Here is a 12,941-nt window from a genome sequence, read left to right as displayed (position 1 = left end):
TCACAGACTGTTATGGGATTCCACTAAAACACCCTTCTGGTTGGACAAATCCACTGATCATGGTTTTTGAGTGTGATTTTTTTTTTCCACTCACATCTACAGCCACCGTATAGTAATTTTATCAAGACCATATTTCTTCAGTGTGCTTATAAGAATGTTATGTGTGGCTGTGTCAAAAGCCTTTCTAAAATTAAGATCTATAATATAATTTTCCTTCCCACCTCCACTAGGCCAGTAATCCTGTCAAAGAAGGAAATCCGGGTTTGGTTTGGCCTAATTTGTTTTTGATGGATCCATATTGTGTATTCCTTATCACTCTGGTTTCTCTTAGGTACTTACAATTTGATTAAGAATTAATTCCAATTATCCTTCCAGGTATCAAATTTAGGATGACTGGTCTGTAAATCCCTACTTCTTTTTTCTTCCCCCTTTCAAAGGTAGGGCCAATGTTTTTTCCCTTCTTCCGTTTTCTTTCTGCTTAAAATTTTGTTTTAATGATCATGACAGTGAGGCACTTTTTAGCGCTGGTTAGAGCCAAGCACCGTATAGACAGACGTTGGGTATCCTCCCCCACAGCGCTATGTTAATGAAGGGCCTCAGTCCTTAGGCTTTCTTGAAGAAGGACATACGGCATGATGAACAGGGTGATAGTTTTGTGACATGAACAAATGGAGAAATTCAGGTATAGAAATATCCAGCCCAAGTTCAGTTTTATTGATCTCATCCACAGTTTGAACCCTGCTTCCCCAGCTCCATAGCAGCAGGATGTCTTCCAAACATTGGAGCCCCGTGGTAGATTATAGTAAATTCTTAACCTGGAGAAACCCCGATAACCCTTATTAATGACTGGTATTTTAGTAGTGCCTAGTGGTACCAGCAAACCTTGGGGCTACATTGTGCTAGGCGCTGTATGTTATAGTAAGACATTTGGTTGTACTGAAGAGCTGAGAATCTAAATAGACAAAGGATGAGACAGGGGAGGGACAGTGGCCCAAAGAAGTTAAATGTTTTGCCCAAGGTCTCAGAGCAATTGAGTGGAAGAACTGGGATTAGAACCCATGGCTCCCAGCCCAGTGCCTTAATCTGTTACTCCAGCGGTACCCTCCTGAGTACCTTTAATGGGATGTTGCCTATTAAAGTAACCAACGAATAAACCTCAAATCCCAGAATAAAGAAGAGAATGAGTAACTCCTTGAAATTTTGGAAGCACCTGGTCCACAGACCAGCACCGATCCCAGAGATCTCCCTGACACTTTTTAGGACAGCAAGCCAGTCCCTGGTATCAGAAAGCTTGAGAAATGGCTTAGCACCTCTGAGGTGAATTAAATACAGGTTATATGCTGGTTTTGAGCTGTGCTTGAAACTGGAGCTCATCTGCTGCCCCTACAAAGATCTGAAACAGGAAGTTTGGGGGGGACAAGCCTTCTGGAATTGCTGCAACATTCTTTTTGACACAGAGCCCTACATGGAAACGACTGAGAGTTTGTGGAAAACTAACCACGTCTAATTTCCCTGTCAGTGACTTGCTGTTTCTGAATCAGTGAGCTTGGCCTTCCATAAAGCTCTGGATTGTCTTCTGGAGGCGGATCTGGCTGTCAGATTCAAATGTCAGTTTAAAACAGGGGTGGGGAACCTTTTTGGGGTCGGGGACCGCTGACCCACAGAAAAATCAGTCGGGCCCAGGCTAGTAGATTTTGTGCTCTCCGGCCCCATGGGGAAAATAGCAGCCAGCGCAGGCTCTCCAAAGCTGACAGGGAGCCCCGAATCTCTGAAGCTGGATCCATGCAAGCCTTCGGTTTCCCACCCCGATATCAAGAAAGGACACCGGGACAGCCCCTTCCTTGCTCAAAGGGTTCAAGAGTTCAGGTGTTGGCGGCACACTCTTTAAATAATATGATCTCGCATTTTTATGCCTATCCACAGGGTTTGTGTGTGTGAGAGAAAATCTGTTTTGCCATTTTACTTTTTGTCCCTGTCAGGGCTGTTCCCCACTCTGGCACTAAGCGGCGCCTCCAGCCTCTGGGACTGCCTTTGGGGCCATCCCTGTTTCAGAGCCTCAGCCCCAGCGCTGCCTCCTCTTCCATGGCAGCCTAAGAGAGAGGGGCGGGGCTAATCTCCTCCCTCCTCCCCCCCCGCGGGGCCTTCAGTTAGGGGCGGGGCCTGTAATTGCCTCGCGGGCCAGATCAAAAGCCCAAGGCGGGCTGGGTCTGGCCCTCTGAGAGGCTTTTGCCCAGCCCTGTTCTAAGGCCTCCCTGGCCTTTCTATCCATCCCTACTCTCCTTTCACGCCCTGTTGAAGAGAGCCCTTAAAGGGACAACATTCCTTTTCTTCCAGATAACAACTGGAGAAATGAGTTTCCTTTTTACTTCTGACTGTTTGATGAACTCGTTGTAAGAGAACCCTCCACCAAAATCAGTACCTTACTAAGTTATAAAATCCTTAGTTATGCCTAAAATCTTCGGAAACCCTATTTTAATATAAAGATATAGTGAAGTGTCATAAACAGGAAATTGTTATGAAAATCACATGTAATAAATGAGTGTTCCCTTTTTCTAAAAGCAATGCACTTTGTTTTGAACACACTAAATTGCTCTGTCTGATTATTTAAAATAATGTTTTTGTTTCAGTGAGTATAAATGTGTAGACAAGTATCAGAGGGGTAGCCATGTTAGTCTGAATCTACATAAACAACGAGGAGTCCTGTGGCATCTTATAGACTAACAGATTTATTGGAGCATAAGTTTTCGTGGGCAGAGGCTCTCTGACGAAGTGGATCCTTGCCCACGAAAGCTTCTGCTCCAATAAATCTGTTAGTTTATAAAGTGCCACAGGACTTCTCGTTGTTTATAAATATGTAGTCATCGGGAATGATTACTTTGTAAAAGTTTAAGAGTCTATGTAAAATATAAAATCAGAAATACTGATGAAGAAAATGTAAAATGAAGAAGGGCTGCATCATATATTCCATAATATTTTATGTTGTATTTAGTTGTACAACTGACTTGCCCATACTACAAAGCTTTTTGAAAATAAATCTCTGACAAACCAGGGTCTATCAGAAAACTTGTGACTTAGACATTTTTTATTCCCAGATTTACTGCTTTACATCCCTTCTGCATGTCCAGTCTTCGTAATCTGGCAGTGGAAAATATGCTCCATTTTCTTCAGAAAGAAACTTTAGAAGACAGTTTTTTCCCTAAGAATGTCATTTGCTAGATTTGGGTTCAGGGATTTGTCTGAGATGGGTGAGCAGAGAGAAGAGGGGCGGGGCTGGGACAGTGGGGGAGGGGCTTAGGAAGAGCCGGGGTGGAGTGTGGGCAGGGCCACATGCTGCAGAGTTTGCCTTCCCAAGCAGCAGTTTAACCCACTGCCCTTGTCAATTGAATTTGATTGCTGGTAGGGTTTCAAAGTCAAGGCACTTACACCGCAGGGCTAACCTAGGAATAAGCGATGCAACTTGAGCTATGTCAATTGTGTATCTCAAATCAAAATAGCTTATTTCGACTTTGGGCACGTCTACACAGCACTTATTTTGAAATGGAACACTCTTCCCCCGACTTCCCTTACTCCTCAGACAAAGAGGTTTGCAGAAGTCGGAGTAAGAACCCTGTTATTTTGAATTCATTTTGAACTAACGGGCTTGCTGTGCGACGCGCACTACATTATATCGGAATCACTGATGTTATTCCGAAATAGCACTGCTGTGGAGACATGCCCTTAGTGTTTTGCAGCAAAAGGTATTAAAGGAATACCAGACGAGGAAGAAGAGAACACTCTAATATTGATGTGCGTCATTTTACTGGGTGGAGTACAGGGGAGGAAATGTCGTTTGCTTGTTTCTGCATGTGCATTGTCTGCATCAGATTATCCGTCAGGATCTTGTCAGTAAATACTGAATTTGTGACTTCCTTAAATATTAAATTGTGTCTTTTGTGACTTCCTTAAATATTTTGTGACTTCCTTAAATATTAAATTGTGTCTTCTGCTGTAAACCTTAAATCCCACAACCGCATCTGTAATGTGTTTCTCATCCCTTTTCTAATTTGTGTAGGAAGTTTGTGATTTGGATAAATCCCACATCTCAGTCCGCTATCTTTTGTCTTGCACTGTTTACTCTCCTATAGATGTCATTCTCTGGGTAAGGGAGAGGAAGCTGTTAAAATACAACCTTCTCCACGGAGAAATGGAGGAGAGTATTGTAATGGAAAGGCATTTGAGTGCCCCTCCACGTCTTTTGTGTGGCCATATTGCATCTGAGTTGATGAGCTCTTTAAGATGTCAGTGTAAAGGCAAGGGAAGATGTGTCTGCATCAATTGTGTGATTCTATTAACTTGGGTAAGAAATGAATTGCCTCCCAGCACAGATGCAAACTGTTTCCTTGCCCTTAATAATTCCCTATGTATTGCATCTTTGGAGATTTCATTACAATCCTCTTTGCCAGAGCAAGGATAAATTGACATTTTCATATAACCATTTGTTGTTCCTCCATAGAGATTTGAAAAAATGACTTTTTGGGCACCTCCCAATCATTAACAACCATACAAATGTAAACAATATATTTAAAGAGGCATTAGGGGGAAAAGCCAGCCAGAAGGAACATATGAAAGTCCTCAGATAAAAAGTGATGCGCAATTTTACAGTTATCCACAGGGAAGGATATTAACATCAGATGATGTTTTGCTGCACATTAAAAAGTAGTTTTATTTTGCAAGTCATTTTGATTATTTCTGCAACTTCTCAGACTGAAAAACTTCAGCTATTTTTCTGTGGTGTTTTGGAGTTAGACATATTGGTTCCAACATTAGAAATAGTAACAATAAAAGACACTGAGTGTATTGTGTAGACTTCTGTTTTAGGTAAACAATCTAGCCTACATAAGCATAGCATCTGAGCACTTGACTTAAAAAAAAATTCACAATACCCCTGCCAGGGAACTCAGTGTTATTATGCTTATACAGATGGGGAACTGAGGCACAGAGAGACTGAATGCCTTGCCTAAGGTCACCCAAAAAGGCTGTGGCAGAGCAGGGAATGGAACATAGGTCTCCAAAGTCTCAGGCTAGCAAGATAATCACTGGGCAATTCATCTTCTTTGGACTATATTCTGATGGTTGTTCCTGCAGAGTAGCTACATGAAAGTCAGTGGACCAAATACATCCCCATCCGAGGAAGCAAGGAAACAGATTAACAGAGCCAGACATGTCCCCAGAAGCCTCCTACTACAAGAAAAGCCCAACAAAGAAACCAACAGAACACCACTGGCCATCACCTACAGTCCTCAGCTAAAACCTCTCCACCGCATCATCAGTGATCTACAACCCATCCTGGACAACGATCCCTCACTTTCACAGCCTTGGGAGGCAGGCCAGTCCTCGCCCACAGACAACCTGCCATCCTGAAGCAAATTCTCACTAGCAACTATACACCACACCACAGTAACTCTTAACTCAGGAACCAATCCCTGCAACAAACCTTGGTGCCAACTCTGCCCACATATCTACACCAGCGACACCATCACAGGACCTAACCAGATCAGCCACACCATCACGGGTTCATGTACCTGCACATCTACCAGTGTAATATACGCCATCATGTGCCAGCAATGACCGTCTGCTATATACATTGGCCAAACTGGACAGTCCCTATGTAAAAGAATAAACGGACACAAATCAGATATCAGGAATGGTAATATACAAAAACCTGTAGAAGAACACTTCTGTCTTCCTGGACACACAGTAGCAGATGTAAAGGTGGTCATCCTGCAACAAAAAAACTTCAAGAACAAACTTCAAAGAGAAACTTCTGAGCTACAGTTCATCTGCAAATTTGACACCATCAATTTAGGATTAAACAAAGACTGTGAATGGCTAGCCAACTACAAAAGCAGTTTCTCCTCTCTTGGTGTTCACACCTCCACAGCAGCTGCTAGAAGTGGGCCTCATCCTCCCTGACTGAATTGACCTCGTTATCTCTAGCCTTACTCATGATTGGCACTCTTTTCTTATGCCTGTATATTTATATCTGCCTCTGGAATTTCCACTATATGCATCTAACAAATCTTTGCCCACGAAAGCTTATGCTCCAATAAATCTGTTAGTCTATAAGGTGCCACAGGACTCCTCATCACTTTTGCAGATTCAGTCTAACACGACTACCCTATGGATATACATTTTGTGTCTCAAACCCTGCCATTGTGTGGATATCTGCTTTACCTGCATTCACAGATGTGGTTGTGGATATCTGTGGATCATTTTTACAGATGCGGGTATCAATTTTGTATTTGTGCAGAGCCCAATAAATATCCTTTCTCTTCTGAACGTTTCTGTGACAGGCTACTGTTGGGAATTGGGCCTTTCAGCAAACTGGGGATTGTAACATCTATTTATATGGCATTGTGAGGTCCACCCTGCATTCAGGATCAGAGGCAACGAGGAGGAAAGGAAAAACGTGGAGTCATGTGTCACCCAGTTTTCTGCCAGGGTTTATATCAGTGTTGGCAACCTTTTCAAACCAAAGAGCCAAAATTCAGAACAAGTGGTCCACAAAGAGCCATAGAATGCCCATTAGCATGACTGAAAATATACAACTTAATAGTATTGATAATTGTCATGATGATTAATAATAGCATAAATGAAACATTGTACTCACAGCCTTTATTTAATGGGACTGCATCTTTTCGCACATTCCTTTAAAGTTTACATCATGACTGGTCAAATTCAGGTTCATGCATGCATCTGAGCTCCATGAGTAATTACGTGTTTTTAAATTTTTGAATTAATTTTTCATTTTAATTAAAAAAGTTTGCATGCATTTTGGGAATGATAAGAGCCATATTTGGTTCCATAGTGAGCCACATTTGGCTCGAGAGCCGCGGGTTGCAGATCGCGGGTTTAGATTTTTATTTATTTATTTATTTTTGTGGAGAGTTGGGTTCAAGCTACATTCCTCTGCCAGCAAATCGGTGGGAATTTTGCAGTTGGTTTTAATGGAAGCAGGACCAGCTTCTTAGACTAGATCCTCCTTGGTTCATCTGTCCTACAGTACTGGGATTCCTGGCAGTAAAAAGGATGAGGTTGTATCACTTACTAGTTGCTAACCACCTACATCTTTTCCATAGTGATATGAGACAAGCAGCAATTTCATAGTTCTAATCTCACTCCCCAGACTTAGAACCATGCTTCTGTTCATAGAATCATAGAACCATAGAACTGGAAGAGACCTCAGGAGGTCATCAAGTCCAGCCCCCTGCTCTAGGCAGGACCAATTCCAACTAAATCAACCCGACCAGGGCTTTGTCAAGCTGAGACTTAGACACCTCTAGGGATGGAGACTCCACTACTTCCCTAGGTAACCCATTCCAGTGCTTCCACCCTCCTAGTGAAATAGTTTTTCCTAATATCCAACCTGGACCTCTCCCACCACAACTTGAGACCATTGCTCCTTGTTCTGCCACCTGTCACTACTGAGAACAGCCTTTCTCCATCCTCTTTGGAACCTCCCTTCAGGAAGTTGAAGGCTGCTATCAAATCCCCCCTCACTCTTCGCTTCTGCAGACTAAACAGATCCAAGTCCCTGTTGCTTCGTTAAATGTAAATGTTTTAGAAAACAGATCCTAAGCAGTGTTCCCTGTAAGCCGGGTGCTGCCTAGCTGATTAGCCAAGCACCCGCAGCCAGCAGGATGTCTCGATGCACATAACACAAGTTATTCTGCACATGTATGGAAAAAATTAGAGGGAACATTGATCCCAAAGCATTCCTTCTGGTTTGGGTGTGTTCTTTTCCATTCTGTCCTTAATGTTTGTTGTTGGCTTTTTGTCTGTTTACCTTCCTGTTGTAATGTGCATAGGCACAAACAGTTCCCTGGGAAGCTCCAAATACACAAAAGATGGTGATGACTTATGAGTAGCTAAGGGATGCATCTTTATTTTGTGGCAGAAGGCTAGTGGAATTAAATAGCAATTTGCATGTGAATTTACAAGGGCATTTTTGTCAGCAATGTCCTGTTTAGAATTCATTTATGAGCCAGTTAACTTTGTCATATTATTCCTAAAAGCATTTCTCCCTAATACTGGACACCAGTGTTTCTCAACATTTTTTTAAATAAAGTACCCCTTTTTCAAAAAAAAAAAAAGTACCCCCAGTACCTACAGTTTTCAGACACACACAATTTTTTTCTACCATTGCAATACATTTGTTTAAACAATCGTAGCCCGACAAGCGATGAAATTTTTGGGTGTAAAAAGTGCGAAACTAATCAAGTGCTATAAACTTTACAAAAATTCAGTTCTCCAAATCTCAGTTGTGTTGATGTGCCCCTCGTGCTTCTCTCGGGTACCCTGAAGGGTACTCGTACCACTGGGTAAGAAATACTGCTGTACACTGTCTTTGGCCCTGATCCTGCAAGGTGCAGGAGAACTTAAGGGCATAGATGTCAGCTGAAGCGGTTCACTCCAGGATGTGACTATTTGTCAAATGAGGGTTTAGGACTGTGAGTTTCAGAGACACCTAAGAGATTTAGGTGTCGGTCCCCAGAATTTGTACGTACAGTTTGCATCAGTTAAGTGAAGAGGCATTTAATGTGCAACACTGTTTAGTTCATGGGTTCCCAAACTGGGGGGCATGCCCCCCTGGGTGGGCATCAAGAAATTCCAGGGGGGGGCACGAGTCGACCAAGCCCCCCCCTCAAGTTCCTTTTTTTTTTTTTTTGCTTAACAAGTTTTGCTGGGGGTGAGGGTGGGGCCGTGAGGGTTTTTCAAAAATCAAGAAGGAGGGCATGAAAAGTTTGGGAACCACTGGTTTAGTCTATATTGAAAGCCCCTCCCCTCTCTCTGATTGCTTGTTGCTTGAAAAAGTCTCTAGGAATACGTCGACACTGCCAGGTTATTTCGAAATAAGCTATTCTGGAATAGTGATTCCAAAATAGCTTATTTTGACATGGCACGTCTACACTGCAGGGAAGCCTCAGAATTAGTCTGAGGCAGGCTTCCTTAATGTAGACATGCTATCTCAGTTTAGAGCTCTGGGAGGCACTGGGGAGAAATAACTTAGAATGGCCCTGGTGAGGGGCTATTTCAAAATAGCAGCAGTGGAGCATCTACACACGCCTTATTTCGATATAGCTATTTCAGAATAGGGGTTATTCCTCATAGAATGAGGCATACAGATTTCAGAATAAGCTGTCCCTTATTTCGAAATCATTTCAAAATAATGGAATAGCTGTGTGGACGCTCGCATTGTTGTTTTGAAATAATGCTAGTTATCTCGAAATAACGGTGCAATGTAGACGCACCTGGGTGTGCATGTGTATAAGTATAGGTAGAGAACTAGATATAAGGAAGTACAGTAAAACTCCATTAGTCCGTCATCCAATCCTCCGGGACTCCTGATGGTCTGGCACCATCAGGAACCCGGAAGTGCTGGGGCAGCCGGACAGGCTTCCCCCATTCAGCTGCTGCTGAAACTGACCAGCAGCTGAATCGGGAAGCCGGGAGCAGAGCAGCTGGGGTGCTGCTGGGTTGATCTCGTAGCGCTGCCCCTCGGGGCTGCGGGACCAACCCGGCAGCGCCCCAGCTGCTCTGCCCCAGGCGTCCCCAAGAGCAGCTGGGGTGCTGCCGGGTTGGTCCCGCAGCCCCGAGGGACAGCGCTACGGGACCAACCGGGCAGTACCCCAGCTGCTCTGTCCCAGACGTCCCGAAGAGCAGCTGGAGTGCTGCTGGGTTGGTACCGTAGCGCTGCCCCTCGGCGCTGCGGGACCAACCCAGCAGCACCCCAGCTGCTCTATTGCAGGCATCCCCGATTCAGCTGCTGCTGAAACTGACCAGAGGCGGCTGAATCAGGGACGCCTGGGGCAGAGCCGGAATATCGTAAAGGGGGGGCTATGAGAGGTCTGGGGTGGCATCCCTTCCCACCCCACTCCAGACCCCTCATAGCCCCCCCTTCCGATAGTCCGGCATATCTGATAATCCGGCACCCCCTGGGTCCTAAAGGTGCCGGATTATCGGACGTTTACTGTATGTATATGTGCTCAGGGCAAGCCTAGCTGACGTGGTTACTAAGTCCGTGGCCTGTCTGCCTTCAGGCTGCCAGTGCTGCTAACATCCGTGGTGCAGAATGGATGTTAGCAGCAGCTGAGACATATGTGCTGCTATAGGCAAAGTGGTAGGTCCTGTATTTTCAGTTATACTGTGGATCTTCTAACTGGCATGTCTACACTAGGAAATTATTTCGAAATAATAACTCTTGGAAACAACAAAATCGAAACAGCGTGTCCCCACTATGGGGAAGCCTCGCAATTAGTGCAAGGTAGGCTCTGTTAATGTGGATGTGCTACTTTCACTTAGAGGCCCAGGAAGCACTGGGGAGTAATTACTTCGATTGATTGTGGGGAGTAGTTATTTCAGAACAGCAGCGGAACGTCCACACTACAGATTTCGAAATAACCAGCTCGTTATTTTGAAATAACAGGCTTGGTAGTGTGGACACTCTGCGTGTTATTTCAAAAGAAGGGGGTTATTTGGAAATAACTCCCCAGTGTAGACCAGGGCGTAGAAACAGAGCTGTTAGTTGCTCTGATTGGGTTTGGTGTGGCAGTGTGCAGGCATGCCAGGTATTTCAATTTAAGGTCAATTCACAGCTACAATGTCCCAGTAGTGTTGCGCCTGATTACAAAATTCATTGACATTTCCTAACTGGCTCTGCAAAAAGCAGACCTATAACATCTAGGGCAGCAGGTTATATAAGGTGTGGAGGGTGCTCTCAAGCCAAAGGTTGAGAGAATGAATGGGAGGAGCGTAACTCACATTTCATGTAATTCAGAGACATGCAAGTGGTAAATTTGTTTCCAACGCTAATATTAAAGGCACAGTTCTGTAAAAGAAATCACACGTTGTTTGTGCCGTTTACTCTCTTTGTGTTGCAAAAAGGTGGTCTCTGATTCGTCGTTTTTTGTTTTGTTACGGAATTGTTTTGTGATTGGAAGTCAGAGCAAACTGCAACAAAAGTGTGTTCAGCAATTGGACAGCCTGTGAAATGGCTCATGAAACACATACCTGGGGGAATGTTCTTTTGCCAAACCGGGTATATATGCCATGTGTGCTTCAAATTTGATTTTATATCATTTTGCCATTTTGCTGCTTATTGGTTGAAGTTTATATCAGTATTTCTCTCTCTGAAGGTCCGTTTTGCAAATTGAGTTACTGTAACACATCATCCAAGTTTGTCTAATGTGGAATTTGTGGGGAGTTCCACCAACAGCTGGAGAGCTCAAAATAAAACCCTTCTGTTTGGGTTCTGCTTAGTCTCCAGAGAATATGGCTCTATAGCCTCATGCTGTCCCAAAGCTGAGATGCATGACAGCACATTCATTCCCTCAGAGCCCGTAACTTGGCAAACACAAATCTATTGAGGTTTTCCTTATGCTTCCCATTGACCAGAGAGGCAGGTGAATAGATGGTGACAGGCTTTGCTAAACTCCTTGGCTTTAAGTTCTCTTCGTTTTTGCCTTAGCTTCATGAGTGTAAAAGTGAAGCAAAGCTGCCCGAGTAACAAATGCGGTGTAGATAATCCAAGGACATTTTCTTCTAGAGGAAGCTCGACAATAGTGTCCATGATTGGTGATTAGTAGTTTATAAAATACTAAGAGATGCAGAGAGCATTGTTAAGCCACCAGGTTGGTTTCTTGGACCTATCATGGCTAGCACCGTCGTGCATCATATGCTACATTCGGAACAAACAGTTCATTCTCCACAGCCATGTGTCCCTTGCTCAGCAGAGAAGGAAAAGCTCCAGGAGTTTCCAGATGTTGGGAGAACTTTCTTTCATATCTAGGGGCTTGTTACAAAGCACAAGAGGAACTCTGTGTGTATAAAAGAGCCTGCGCAAATTGAAGTGCTTCTGGAACATAATCCCATATTCCATATCTGGGACTAGGGTTGCCAGATGATTTCACAAAAAATACTGAACATGGACAGGAAAAAAATGGGTTGAGCAAAAAAACAGAAAATACCAGACATTTTACTGGACAGAAGCTGCAAATACCGGACACCTGGCAACCCTATCTGGGCCAATTGCTGGGTATCTCAGCCAAATGTGCCTATGTCAACTTTGGAAGGCATGTTTGTTCAATACTTAACTGCAGCTGGGCAGCGTGATGCTTTGCTTTTCTTCCTTTTGAAGGTTCTCTCAAGGTATGTCTACACTAGCCCCCTACTTCGAACTAGGGAGCTTAATGAGGGCGACCGAAATTGCAAATGAAGCGCGGGGTTTAAATATCCCGCGCTTCATTAGCATGTTCCCGGGCGGTCGCCATTTTGGAAACTGACTAGCCCCGAATAACTGCCTGTGTCCACACACGGCAGTGAAACGGGAGTTCGAAGTAAACCTCTTAATTCGAATTAGCTGTTAAACCTCGTTCCATGACCACTAAAGTTCCTCTGTTTCCTCTTGCTCTTTTGCTTCTGCTTGATCTGCTGTAAGTCCGGAGGCCCCTGGTGCCTGCCCGGGGGCACTGCTGTATGTTTCATGTAGAGCTGTAAATCACCTCACTGGTTTTTCTTTGTTGAGCAAAAAGAGGCCACTTCCGTGAGGTGCTTGCACTTCACAGCCCCGAACAGCATCTGACCTCGTCAGCTCCCTGCCCCATTCCTCCCTTTCACTATTCCATGATGGTTCGCCCGCAGGAGTCCTTCCGAGTCATGCTCCCAAACTTCCAGCAGAAGCTTTTGCAGCACGAGAGGGGAACTCAGACTATCAGTGCTATTCGGCTTCACTGGCCACCTAGTTACTGGGATGACCAGGCCCACCGATGGGGGAGGGGAACTATTCAAAGGGGCCTCAGACTCCTGGCCCCTTCCACTGCTGGGCTCTTTAAATCGATGCCAGAGCACCACCCTGCATGCTCCACGTGGCTCTGAGGACTGGTAGGGGAGGGGGGGCAGAGTTG

At 44.4% G+C, this 12,941-nt stretch overlaps 1 protein-coding gene across 5 annotated transcripts in view; it reads left to right on the top strand.

Moving 5' to 3' along the window:
• Positions 1-12,941, top strand: part of CASTOR2 (cytosolic arginine sensor for mTORC1 subunit 2) — a 243,787-nt gene that overhangs the window by 72,775 nt on the left and 158,071 nt on the right. The window lies entirely within an intron of this gene.

Source organism: Pelodiscus sinensis, chromosome 21 (assembly GCF_052426305.1).
Source record: "Pelodiscus sinensis isolate ZL-2025 chromosome 21, ASM5242630v1, whole genome shotgun sequence".
NCBI lineage: Eukaryota > Metazoa > Chordata > Testudines > Trionychidae > Pelodiscus > Pelodiscus sinensis.
This window is presented reverse-complemented; position numbering and strand designations above follow the sequence as displayed.